Source organism: Nyctibius grandis, chromosome 19, assembly GCF_013368605.1.
Source record: "Nyctibius grandis isolate bNycGra1 chromosome 19, bNycGra1.pri, whole genome shotgun sequence".
NCBI lineage: Eukaryota > Metazoa > Chordata > Aves > Nyctibiiformes > Nyctibiidae > Nyctibius > Nyctibius grandis.
The window spans coordinates 3,132,673-3,145,704 of record NC_090676.1 but is presented as its reverse complement, the minus strand read 5'-3'; positions in this window follow the sequence as shown (position 1 = coordinate 3,145,704).

The window sequence follows — 13,032 nt, the reverse complement described above, 5'->3', positions numbered from 1 at the left end:
TGTCCTTCCTTGCCACACCTTCTCCCTTGGACACATTAGCATAGTTACTATTAGCTCATGCAAATCCATAGGACAGGCTCCGTATCTTTACTTCTCTCTCACCCACAAGATAACATATTTTGAGATGCCGTATGAAAAATCACCAAAAATTAAGTAAAAGAACTACCCTGCACCTCTGAGGACAACCTCACCGAAGGCAGGATGGACCAAAACGTATGTGGAGAAATGAGCAGAGCTGAGGAGCAGGGATGCATCACCCTGAAGCTGGAGCCAGCGATGAATGCAGCTTGGCACGGCTGAGCAGGAAACGTGGGGGGTTTCCCCAGCTCGGATGATTTTGACGCACAGCTTCACCTGCGCACATCTGTTGCCCTTACCACCCTGTTTATTCAAAACATAAACGGTTGGAAACAGGGTCTTACTCATCAGTGGTTGTACAGCCCCAGCCAAAACAATGCCCTAACTTCAGTGCACAGGAAACGATTCATACACAGTAAACCAACACCAGCGTGTGTCTGTGGAGCAAATGCTTCCTGGTGTTCCTGACCACAGCATGTCGCAAACAGCAGGCTCTCCCACATTTAATTTTGCTTTAAAAGCTTATTCAACAGCTCCCAATTTAGCCCAGTAAGTGAATGCAAAACCTGCAAGAAGCCCATCCACCTCCAACTCCAAGGGGCACAGCAATGAGGGGACAAAAAGGCAGCACCTTCCAGCTCCACCCCGGAGCCACTGCTTCAGAGGATGATGAGGAGGCAGCGATGCGAGCGGCACATAGCCACAGCCCGGGATGACCCTTGGCGAGCTGCAGGGTCTGCTTCTGCCTCGGCTCTTGCCCCGGTTCTCAGTTAACCTGTGGGTCCCTGAGCTCCGGCAGCAGCCGTGGGAAAGGTGCAGCACTGCTGCCTCTGCACCGAGCAGAGATGGGCACCGCAGGGCTCTGCGTGGCAGCTGGATGTCAGATCTCTGGCTGTATCTTTGCCCTCCTCGCTGCCTTGTGCAGCGTTAGCTGGGGTTTTCCATTACCCAGGTTATCCCACGCACTCTGGATAATGGAGAATTGATTGCACTTTAATGAGCTAAACATACAGTGTCTGAATTATTTATCTTTGAACTTGCAGAAACAGGCCAAATTCCCAAGTGATGTGAAACAGCTCTTATAAGAAACACAAAGGGGGCTGCAAAAGCTGCACTGGTAGGTGCACGAAAGCTGCCTGGTTAGACCCTCATACACGCACGTGTCACATCTGCTGAGATTCTTCCTGCCCAGGGGATTTATGTCCTGGAGGATGTGGAGTGCTTAGGTGTGGGTGCCGGTCCAGAGCCTCAACTGTGTAACTGCTCTCTGTGCCTACAAACCAACCACTGTGACAGCACGTCCCCAAAGAGCAGAGCAAAAGGCCCAAACAACAGTGTCAATGCAAACCGAAGGGGTTTGGTGGTTCCCACAGCTTTCCCGCACGGCTCCCGCAGCTCCGGGGGCGAGTTGTGCTTCCTCCGCAATCGCTAACCCAGCCGTGCCCGGCCTGATAGCGCCTGGCACGATATTGCACCAATAAAGATAACACCGTGATAACTGTGTGTATGCTCCGGATAAAATACTACCCACGCATCTGCGCTCGTACTTCTCCTCCCTTTCACGCGAGGTCAGCTCGTTTCAGTAGCTGGACGGAAAGATGAAACTCCCGCCATCACTCTCTGCCCCCACAGCCACGGATGTGGCCCCTCCAGCACCGTTCCCCCTCGCTCTGGGGCGTGGATGTACCCCAGAATTTCTCCCTGAGCACCCCGGGGGTGCAGGGAGGCTGGGACACCCCCTGCCTGGGGGCTGCGAGGCCCCAGGTGCACAGTAGGTTGGGAAATAGGGTGTTTTTCATAAGATGCACCTGCCCATACCCCTGCCCTCTCCTTACTCCTTTTTTTCTCGCCCCCCCATCCCTCTCCCCAGCCCCACCTTGCTGCCCCTCTCCCCCTTTTCTTCCCTCCTAACACGGGATCCTCTCCCTGCCCTTCCTCTCCCCCTCCCCTGCTCCCATCCATCCCTGTCCCCCTGTTCCTCTCCCCGCTACCCCCCTCTCCCCTCCCGTCCATCCCTCTCCCCCCTCCCCACCTCCCTCTCCCCCCGCACCGCCTCTGTCACCCCCCACTTTCGCTTTGGCCTCAGCTTCCCCGCCATTGGCCGGGCCGCCGCCGGCATCCGCCGCTGATTGGCGGACGCGCGCATCCGTCAGGGCGGGAAGCCCGCCCCCGCGGCGGGGTCGGGGAGCGCGGGGGCGGCGGCGGGCGGGCAGCGGCGGCGCCGGGCGGCAGGTACCGGGCCGGGGGGTGCGGGGGAGCTGCGGGAGGGATGGAGGGGCGCGGGGCGGGCACCCCGCGCTGGGGGATGCCCGGGCAGCACGGCGGGACCTACCGGGCGGTGCCGCACGTGTGTGCGGGAGCGGCGCGGGGAGCGCCGAGGAGGCGGGGATGGGCGCGGATCATCCGCCGCTGCCCGCGGGGGGATGAAAAGCCCCAGGGTGGGGTTGGCGGCGGCCCGGGGTGGGGTGGGGGGGCTCGGGGCCGAGGTAAGCGGTGGGGTGCCCGGCGGCAGGCAGCGCGGCAGCCCCGGCGTGCGGGCTTTTGTGCGGGGTCGGTGGGTTGATGGCAGGAGCTGCCGGTCCGCGCGTCTTGCTTCAAAGAGGGGGGAAAAAGTCACCAGAATAACCAAACTCACCGAGATTTTCCATTTGCAAGCGGTCTCCGGTGATGCTTCAAAACCGGTATTACTGCCTTGTAACCGAAATTCGTTACAGCTGACTCACCGGTTGGGTTTTTTTTTTTTTCCTTTTATCAAAACCTCGCCTTTCTATGGGAAATGGAAAAGCTGCAGAGCAAAGGCAGAAAATAAGAAAAGCTAGTAATGTAACATGGCAAAATGATCCTTAAAGCAAATAAAAAGTGCGTTAATGATGAAATGATCCTTGTTTCAAGAGGTAGTAACTGAAGTTAGAGAAGGAAGTCCCAGGCAGCGTGCTGAGCCGAAATGGGAGCGCTTTCATCGCCTGACCTATATTACTTTTACTAACTTACTTGTTCAGATGATACGAATCAAAAGCATTGTTATAATAAAAACGTGCTTTTTGGTTGTGAGAGCTCAAAAGGCAAAAGTGGGCATTAATCACATGAGTTTGTTACATTAACATTTTTTTACCATTGTATATGCTGTTTGGTTTTACCAGGCAACACACTACAAATGTGAAGTTATCCCAGTCTGGCACCTCCTTTTTTTTTGATTTGCGGGCTCCTACTGTCTACAGTGCCACTTGGTTGTAAAAACACACGTTAAACAGCATTTGAGGGGGACGGAACGCAAAAGAGATCTTTAGAGACCTAAGCTTTGAGCTGCTGTAAATGTGAGAAAAAGGGTGAAATGTGGGGAGAGAGGGTTAGTCAAATAATGAAAAGAAAAAAAAAATGTGGCTATTTATATGCAAAGAGGTCTAGCCTGCAGGCTACCAAAAATGATCGGAAATGGGCTGCGAGGGACAGACCACAGCCACCTGCCCTGCACAGCTCTGCTGGAACGGTGCTGGCGTGCGGCGAGCGTGTCGAGGCATGACAGCGTCATCTGAAGCCCTGTGAAATAGCCACTGCGCTGATAGTGCCTTCACTTGCCCTGCACGTGGGGCAAACCCACAAAGTGACGGTAGCAAAAAAATTAAGCGTGCCTCTGGGATGACAAATGAGATGGGAAGCATCAGTTCCTGTCAGGGTTGGACACTCTTGGCCAGCGAAACCAGGAACTACCTGAGCTAGTACCTCCTAGAAACCTTTACAGAGATTAGAGATTTACATGCAAGGGGGAAGATGGGATCAGCCACTAACAAAAGAAATACCCACCGGCTTAGGGAGATCAGCATCCAGCTGCTCAGTGCCTCATGATTCCCTGTTGCAAACTCCTCGAGGCAGCTTTAATCTTTTTTTGTGTGTGTCTTTACAGCCTGGAGCATGCTGGGGAGGATCCTGCTCTCCGATTTGCAGCTTTACACCCTGCAGTAGCACAAAAAGTGAATCATGGCTTTGCTTTACGCTGCTTATTTTGCTCAGTCCACCCCAAAAAAAGCATCACTGAGCAGTTGGTTTGCTTTCCTTTATTTTAATTGAGTATACCAAGCCCAGAAACCTGCCTTTGCCTTGCAAGTTGGTCACAACCCCCAGGTGAAGGTGCTTGTATGCCAGATTGCCAAATATTCTGCTTTGTCATTTGGGTTTCTTGTCTTTCTCACCTAGTTCCTTGACCTGCTGCCCATAAGTTGTTTATTCAGAGCCTGGGACATTTGCATCTTGCAGGATCCCATTAATGCAACGGCAGACGGCGGAAATGCTTTGCAAGACTCCGCAAACACTCAGCAGAGCTGACGGCTTGTTGCTGGTGGGTCGGTGAGACGTTGAGTATGGTTTCAGGGGAAGGGTTTCCCCTTTGGATTTTATGCTTAATAAACCGAGGTTGCTGAGTTAAAGCAACGTGCGGGAGTTGTTCACCATGCACGGGGTGTTTCGGATGTGGGCCGCCCTGAAACGCGTTGGCATTCGGGTCTTGGTTTTGATGGCCACCCTGAAGTGTATTGTGCTGCCCTAGTACATTTAAAAAACACATTATCTTGGCGCAGTGAGGGGCTGATCCTTGTGCAAAGGAGCAGGATTTGGGAGCAGTCGTAGCCCAGAGCACACCTCAGGCAGGATCAGGGCCTTTGCCCGCAGGGTCGGCGGCAGCATGGCTCTCCCTGTGCCCGTGTTTCGGCAGGTTCCCCGGCTGTCCCAGCCCTCTCTGGCTCTGGGATTTCTGGATGTAAGAGCTGCTCCTATCCTGGAGCCACTCGTCCTTTTCCAAGCTGATTTATTACTAGACCTCCCCGCGATATAATTAGTTTTGTTCCATCTTGGCCTTGGGCGACCTCCCGGCGTACGAGTGGTGATGCTGAACTGGGGGATTTGAGAACAAAGAGTTTCTGCAAACACTTTCTGGGAAAATGCTCTGAGAGAGGTCAAGGACTTCATCTAGTTTATGAATCCCAGGCAAAAGCATCCATCCTACTTCGGTACCTGTGATGAGTGATTGTAGACGAGAACTCAGAGAGGGCCACTAACTTTAATAGATTTTGCGTCAAGACCTCTGGTTAGTACAGTGGAGAGCATGAAATGAGGCAGTGAAGTGTTTAATATTAACAGAGTAATGTTATTCTAAGCTTAAATCTCTCTTCAGGCAGAAGTACCCCTAAATCTGGGGTACTACTATGTTGCTGCTGTCAACGATAATGTCATTCCACTTCTAGATTGTAAACGACTTTTGTGAGCAATGGGAATATGTTAGTGATGGGAAATACTCTGTTTATTCTTGTTCGCCTCTTTCAGCAAAGTGCTGAGCCTTTCCAGCAGTTTTTGAAATCCCTGGAGCAGCGAAGACACTAGTCCCATTTCTTCTCTTGTGCTATTCCACTCATGTATGTATAGTTACACTAAAACCGAATTTGATTGTTGTTCTTAATGGGTAACATACATTGCTGTATGGCATCACTAATCTTCAGTCATCTGAATTCTCAGAGCTTGGCTTGGTTGCTTCAAGAAAGAAAATGAAACACTGACAAGCTTGCTTGAACCGTCCTCCAGTGGTTTGAAGGTGTTAGGGCGTCGTTTTCGTGTTGAGAAAGCAAGGCCAAACACTTCTTTTCCCAAAAAATACTTTGACTTTGCAATGTTCTGGCTGAAAAAAATCCAAGAAAAAGTACTTTTTGGCATTTTTGTAGCTATGGTTTCATATTTGTGAATTCAGGTGCTCTGGGTGTGCTATCAGATAGGAGTTTATTTTTCTAGATGGCATTAAGAGATAAAAAAAATAAGTGTAGATTCTAGAGTTCTGATAAACGGTACCAACCCATGACACAGAAATAAAAAGTCCCCAAAACATCTGAAGGGGACAGGCTCTGTTGGACTTTCTGTTCCCTCATAGCCTCTCCTTGGAAAACTGCATCAATCTTTTACGCTTAACATACTCCAAAGAAATCAGATTTGAAAATGTAATTCAAGATTTCTTTTCCTTTAAAGGCCCCGTAGAAACCAGAAGCTCAGCCCATGTCCCAGCCACATGCCGGAGCAGCAGCAAGGCTGCTCTACCTTGCCTTAGCTGGGAGGGCTTACTGACACCTTCCCTCCATGACTGGTCCGATCCTGCATCGCTCCAGCATAACCGAGGACAGGGCAGATGCCATGGAGCTTTGTGTTAGCATAAGAATTCGAAAAAAAAAAAAGGATTTCCTCACAGTGCTTTCAAAGCAGCTTTATCGTCTTTGTATTGCTGGAGCAGATTGAATGTCGTGGAGGATTTAGACCCTTCGAGCCAGATGTGGGTCTTGGTTAAAACAGAATCAGCCTTTTCTGGAGTCCCCCTATATCCCTGATCAACCTGTGATCACTTTAGTGTTGTGTATTTTCCTCTTATTTGGTGGAAAACCTTGAAAAGAGTATTTTAAGATGCTGAAGAAACTGAATTAAAAGGAGTGAAAAGTAAGTATCCAGCTTGTGGTACACTGGTTTTCTGTCTCCGATATTCTTGTTTTAAAATAATTTAAAACTTAAAATACTGCCTTTTTTCAAGAGGCAATGAAAAAACTTCCTTGCCTACCACCACAAACCAGCCAATTTTTATTCCCTTGAATTAGCTTTTACTTTCTGTGAGAGGTCCTGGGAACCCTGCTTGAACGGGTCAGCAGCAATGGCAGGATCAAGCCCATCATTTCTCGGGGAACACTGATCACAGTCAGTCCTCGGGGACCTCGTTCAAGCTGATAACAAGGTTGTCCAGCTGTGTCCGTTTCTCGTAGCACCTTGGTGGGGGCTGTAGGATGCGAGCAGGTTCTTAGCAGGGAAAATTAAACAGTTCCTGAGCCAGAAATGAAAACCCCGCTATGCTGCTGTGTGGAAGCAGGAATCCCTTGAAGACAAATTTCAGATTTCTAAGTAAATGTGTCCTCCAACTGCTGCCGACTGAGGCTGCAATTCCTCATGCGTGAGAAAAGGGAGGGTGCAAAGTAGAAGCTGTCCCCACACGGCGCAGGGACAGCAAACCCCTCTGAATTCCAGCAGATGTTTTGGGTTGACAACGAGAACATTGTATGCCTGTTTATTCCTTTATCTCAGGAAGAAACACCATTTGGCAGCAATTTTCTCCCTGGCAGTAAGAATGAATTGCTGACCTGATTGAGCGTTGTCAGACAAAAGATGTGCCAGCCTGCAAGAGGGGCAGCTTGCAGAGTGTGTGGTCACCTCTGAGTGCACCTTTCTCTATACATTAGTATGTATGTTGGTGTGTGTGCGTGTATGGGATTGCTGCGTCACGCTGAGCTGGGTTTCTTAGGCCTGCTAATGCAGACTGTTATTGCTCAGCATTTTTCCACCAGCATCTCTCAGAGGAATCAGTGGAGTCTCATCTCTTCTGATCAGTGGGGGTTTTTATTTATTTAGATGCAGGCAGCCACAGAAGAAGCAGGCAGCTGAGGACAGCACAGCCAAGGGATACCTGCCCGTTTGCAACCTGTTGTGCTTTGTGGCCATCCTGCAGATTTTCAGTGCTTTCTGCATTGGACATTTGCTGTAGCCACTGTAGGAACTTGCAGCACGAGGACTTGCCGTTGAAACGGATCTGAGGTTTCTAAGGAAGGTGTCATTTCAGGTTGGCTTCTAAAGAAGGTGTCATTTCAGGTTGGTTTCTTCTGCCTGCCCTTGGTGGCAGTGGTCAGCAGCCCTGCGTGCAGATCTCATGCTCTGTCCCATTCCCCTTTGGGTCTGGGTTCATACCCTTCATCTTGTAGTTGTTGTAACTGTAGTTTGTGGTTACAGTACTGGTGTGGTATTTTGAGTCAGAAAATGAAGAGAAGTCATCCCTTTGGCTGTGGTTATCATTTCCTCTTGATGACACAGCAGGGATGTGCCCTCTTCAAAGAAATCCCAAAATATACCACAGCGTGTCAAGATCTAGGGTATTGCATGATCAAATGCAAATTAACTGCAAGCTGACATCGTGTTTATTCTAAGTGGATGAAATGCAGTGAAGTATGATGCTTTTGTTTAGCATATCTTTGCAGGGCGGGTGGGGGGTGCTTGGTGTTCAGAAACTTGGAGGCTGCAAACGCCAAGTCAGAAGTCCTACAGCTACGTGAGCCTGTGCACTGATCTTGTCCAAACTCTCCTGTGCCACATCAGATTTGTGCTGAAAGGGTTAATTTAGCACCATCTGGCTTTGTGCTAGATCAAATACTGCTTGTGTTGTGGTAGCCAACATGAAGCCAGAATAAGCTCAGTGTAATATGCTTGGCTAATCCAACAAAATATAATTATGTGCCCGTTCCTGCTCCAGATTGTATCTGCAGTAATGGGTGATTTAGTAACGCACAAAATAGTGATTGTGGAGACATGGCTCGAGGGCTGTAGATAACCTGGATGTGATGATCTCCTTGCAGTGGGCAACAGAGAGACAATAGGAATGTCTAACTCAAATTAGGTACTTTAAACAAGTAATTAAGAGAGATAAATCCCACTCTTAATGCAGAATGACTTCCTAGGGAGTCACCTGAGACATAGAAATCGGGTTATTTAAGTTTGCATTTCACATGCCGTGGTGACTTCCTAGGTGCTAATCTGAGGTTAAGCAAAAAAAAATGAACAGCTGGAGTTCTACTGTATTTTGCAAAATGGTCCATTTCAAGCAGTGAGTTCATTTAAGTGCTGTCTGGGAGGCTGTGCTGTTCCCGTGCTTGGCAGGAGTCTCAAGACTAATACCTAAGAGGATTAGAGAACATCGCTGAATGTTAAACAAGATCCAGGCTAAGTGGTGTGCACCAGTGAGCTTGTGCTCCGGGGGCTGTTTGGGGAAGCTATTACCTGCTGATCTGGAAAAAAAGTGGGCTTGTGTGGGAAATACTCTTCCCTCGGCTGAATCCCTCCTGTAGTCTCTGTTTCTCTCGTGCTCCCACTTGACGTGGTGTTTCCACCCTCTGCCCATCTCATGGCCTCGTGCGCTCGCTGAGGACGGCAAGTGTTGCAGGGGACACTGATGTTCATCAAGTTTCTTTTTCCATGATGTGTTTTGCTCTTCTAATGTGCTCTCTTCAGCTCTGTGTTGTCTGGTTTGAGGGAGGAATGGGTGGGCATCCAGCCCATCAACACAGGGCTGAGCTGGAGAACTTGTCATAGAAAGCTCAAGCTACAGACTGTCGTTGGCTGGTAGAGCAATATGACCTCGTGGTACATGATTTTCCCCAGAAAGTCACTTACTATGGAGAAGAGGGGTTGGAAGGCAATCTTGTGTCAGGAAAAAGTGAAGTACTAGGCAATTTGGATGTTGACCTCCAACCCCCTTGGTCCACAGCGTGTAGAGGAGACAGCATGGAGGCCATGGCCCATGCCAGATCCCTTCACAGCACTGCGTGATGCCCCAGGATTTCACATACATTTCTTCCCATGCTGCAGCAGAAAATGGGGATTTAAGATTTGTATTTTATCTCCAAATTTTGATCTATTTGATCTATTTGAAAAGAATAGGACATTCAGACCCCATGAAGGAATGGTTCTCGACAGTGAGGGTTCGTGTGAAACCCACTTCTAACAGCTCCTCGCCCGCAGTAGCACGGGCACGGCGGGTGTTCTAAGGAAAAAAGGATTGTGGAAATGTGCAAATTTCTCTAGGTTTTTGAGTGGTTGACAATAGAAGGGGGGGTGGTGGTCCGAGTAAGGGTATAAATAGTTCTGGCTCCAAGCACAATTGTGTTTCTGCTTTTGCTCTCACGATGAAACCAAAAATAGATTCCCGATACCCTGCAAGAGGAGTGCAGCCTGGTGTAAGTCATGAATTGATCATTCAGTGGGAAAAAAAAGCCTGATGAAGGAGATATCTCGATGAAAAGCCTCTTATCCAGCAGCGCTGTGAGAGAAGAGCCTGTGGAAAGGCTTTGCTACTCCAGCAATGACCGTGCCCCTCTGTTTCTGAGGAGGACGCAGTAATTCTGTACAACCCCAACACACCACCTACAACAGAAGGGTCTCAGATTACTTGTGCCAAATCCATCTTTTTCTGGCATGGCTTCCACAAAGTTTCATGGTATCGTTTCCTCTGGTTTGCCCTTTTTGGTTTTACCTTCGTACTGATCAAACCAGGAGGATGAAAAAGAGTAAGTTCCTGTAAACCATGGTGGATGTCAGCATTATTGTATTATATTTATCCTGGAGTCAGCATCCTTGCATTGTGTAACACAGGGTGTTGCATTTTTTGGATTTTTATTGCTTCTGTCTTTAGAAGCAGCAAAGAATCGTGTCTCATGTTCTTCATTTGGGTTTTTCTCATTTTGTTTCATTTCTTGTATCGTACAAGATTTGCCTGAACCTGCATAGTCTGCGTGGAAACAAAGAAGGGAGATCTATAGGATCTAACTGGTAAGGATTGGGAAAAGCTGACTTAACGACTCATGCAGAAACATTATCCTGAATATTAAACAACCTTAAATGGGTTGTAAGAATCCAAATGCTGGAAAATAATGCTGTGCTGTGGGCAGGGCTAGATGTTGGGAAAATACTGGTGGTGTATCTGCGTTGGAAGAGCCATGGAGACACCGAGCTCCATGGGCAGTGACGGTGGCTGGGGAGCCCATTACAGTGCCAGCATGAAAACCTTCTCGTCATTGATCACACTTCTGGGTAGGAAAAAGATATTAAAGCAAGAGTGACGTTAGGGAAGAGGGAGTTAGGTATTATGGCATAGAAGAGCCTTTTGTCTGGCTGATCTTTGCTACGGCAGAATATAATGGCCTGGTTAAATCTGCTTTGTGCATTGGCACTGCAAGTTTTTAAGGCTGGTCTAAGGCAGCTGCAGCCGATTGTATTCGCACAGATAAGCTGGAACAAATAAGTAAGCTCGGAAAATCTGGCTAGATTTCTCTTCAAAGCGTTTTCAAGCAGCTAATTGAAAATTATCCAAGCCACCTTCTTGATTTCTTGCATATTATTGCATTAATTTGCCAGCGAATGGGAAGTGCTTGGAAAACACACAAAGGCTTTGTGAGTGCTAAGCTTTACTATTTGGAATTTTTTTAATTATAAATGTGTCCTTGCTCATGTGATGATTTAAAGCCAGTTTCTGCTGCTGTCTTCCATGCTTCAGACTCTGGTGGGAATAATCATGTAAAAACACGTCTCTGACAGGAGGGGTGGGCCAGGGTGTTCCTGTTGCCCTCTGCTTCTAGATGCCTCCTGCCCTGCCTTCAGCTGTCCCTGCAGCGCTGACGGTGGGTATGTGGTCAGCTGTCTGCTCTTTAGGGGTGTTTCTCTTTCCTGAAGCCTTTCCATGCGTGCAGGACGATGCTGTTCCCGTAGGAATTGCTTACGGAAGGCTCCAGGCTGGTCCCAGTGCCGCTCCCAGCAACAGCAGCATCCTCCGTATTGCTGAACCGTGTTGATGCTTTTCAAAAGCCTGCTACAAAATGCAGGGTTCGCACTTGGTGTGAGCTGAGGAAGGTTCCTCAGCTGCCAGGAAAACAATTCAGTGTTGCACGTGAGCAACCCGATTGCCTTGTGCTTTCTTTTATCTCCCTTTTAACTGAACCAGCACCCTGAGGACAAGCCCTGTTCACAGGACGAGGACGTGGATTTATCTCACTTCTGGGAGGCTTTTCCATTCCTAAACCAGCAAGTGGGTTATGCTTGATCCATACAGTGTTTATCAGCTACGACAGGAGTAATACTGATAATCATCTGAAGCCAAACTGTCCAAGAAAAATTCAGTATGTGTTACCAAGAGAAATTAAATATACAAACCTGGATGAATTTGTCCCTTTCTGGGGTAACATGAGCTTGGCACTGGGATGTGGAATTTCCCAAAGTCAAAGTATCTGTTTAGTAAGGTCAGGCTCACTCACATGTGGAGAATGACTGAGACCACCGAGCATCACCTAGGGCTGCTCCTCCCTGGTTTACAGTGCATTTTCTGATCATTTTTTAATCCCCTGTTCCTTAGCAAATATCTCCGTGTATGCCATAGAATTGAAAAAATGATTAAGTCTGCTCATAACCCGTAAACTGTGCTCAGCTATGAAAAGCAGAAGTTATGAATAGATGTTATTTGCCACAATAATACCCTATAAAAGTCAAAAACCATAGAGTGAAAGGGAAGATTAACTATTATTGGGCGTGCTTCAGCAAATGGGATTATTTTGCATGTCAGTTATGAGTTAATTTGTAACGTTAATCAAATCGCAGTCCTTGGCAGAGACACAAAGTATTTTTAATTGGTCCTGTGACTTTTTAAATGATCACCTGATGAAAAGCTTGTAAGTTTTACTATTGATTTAATGCTAAATATTGGGGGAGGGGGAGTCTTTACAAATTTCATCACAAAATACAAATCATATCCTTTCGTTGCCTTGCTGCTTGTGTTGTGTTGGGAATGTTGGCAGCCTGGAAGCAGCTGTACAGCTGAAAAAAGAGACTTAAAATCTTGCAGCAAAATTAGTAAATCTATAGCTGGGAAATAATAGCATTGGGACTGATTCAATGTAAGCAAGAAATCACCAGCTGAGTCATTAAAACCAGAGATGAATGGGAAGCAATAAATGGATGGCTCAGATGAATAGGAATGATTAGGAAGTTTATGAAGTTGGGTTTTTTTCCCTAAACATTATATTTTGTCCTCTAAAGTGGCATATGGCTCCTATGAAAGCTAATATTCCCAGTGAATGTGTCACTGCTGGTTTAGAAACACTTTGAGAGATAAAAAGCAGCTTGATGGACAGCACTGAGGAGGAATGGCCTTCCTGCCCGCAGCTCCTGGGTACAAGTCGTTAGCCCAGGTCCATCGGGAGCTGGCCAGGATATGGGCTTTGGGGGCAGAGAAGGCTTCTGTGTGTGGGGAAACATCTGCCACTTGGAGGAAGGATTGATTGCTTTCTTGGCAACGTTTCACCCTGTGTTTACTGTTAGGTAGGAGGAAGGGTAACCAAAGTCAAAGGGGAG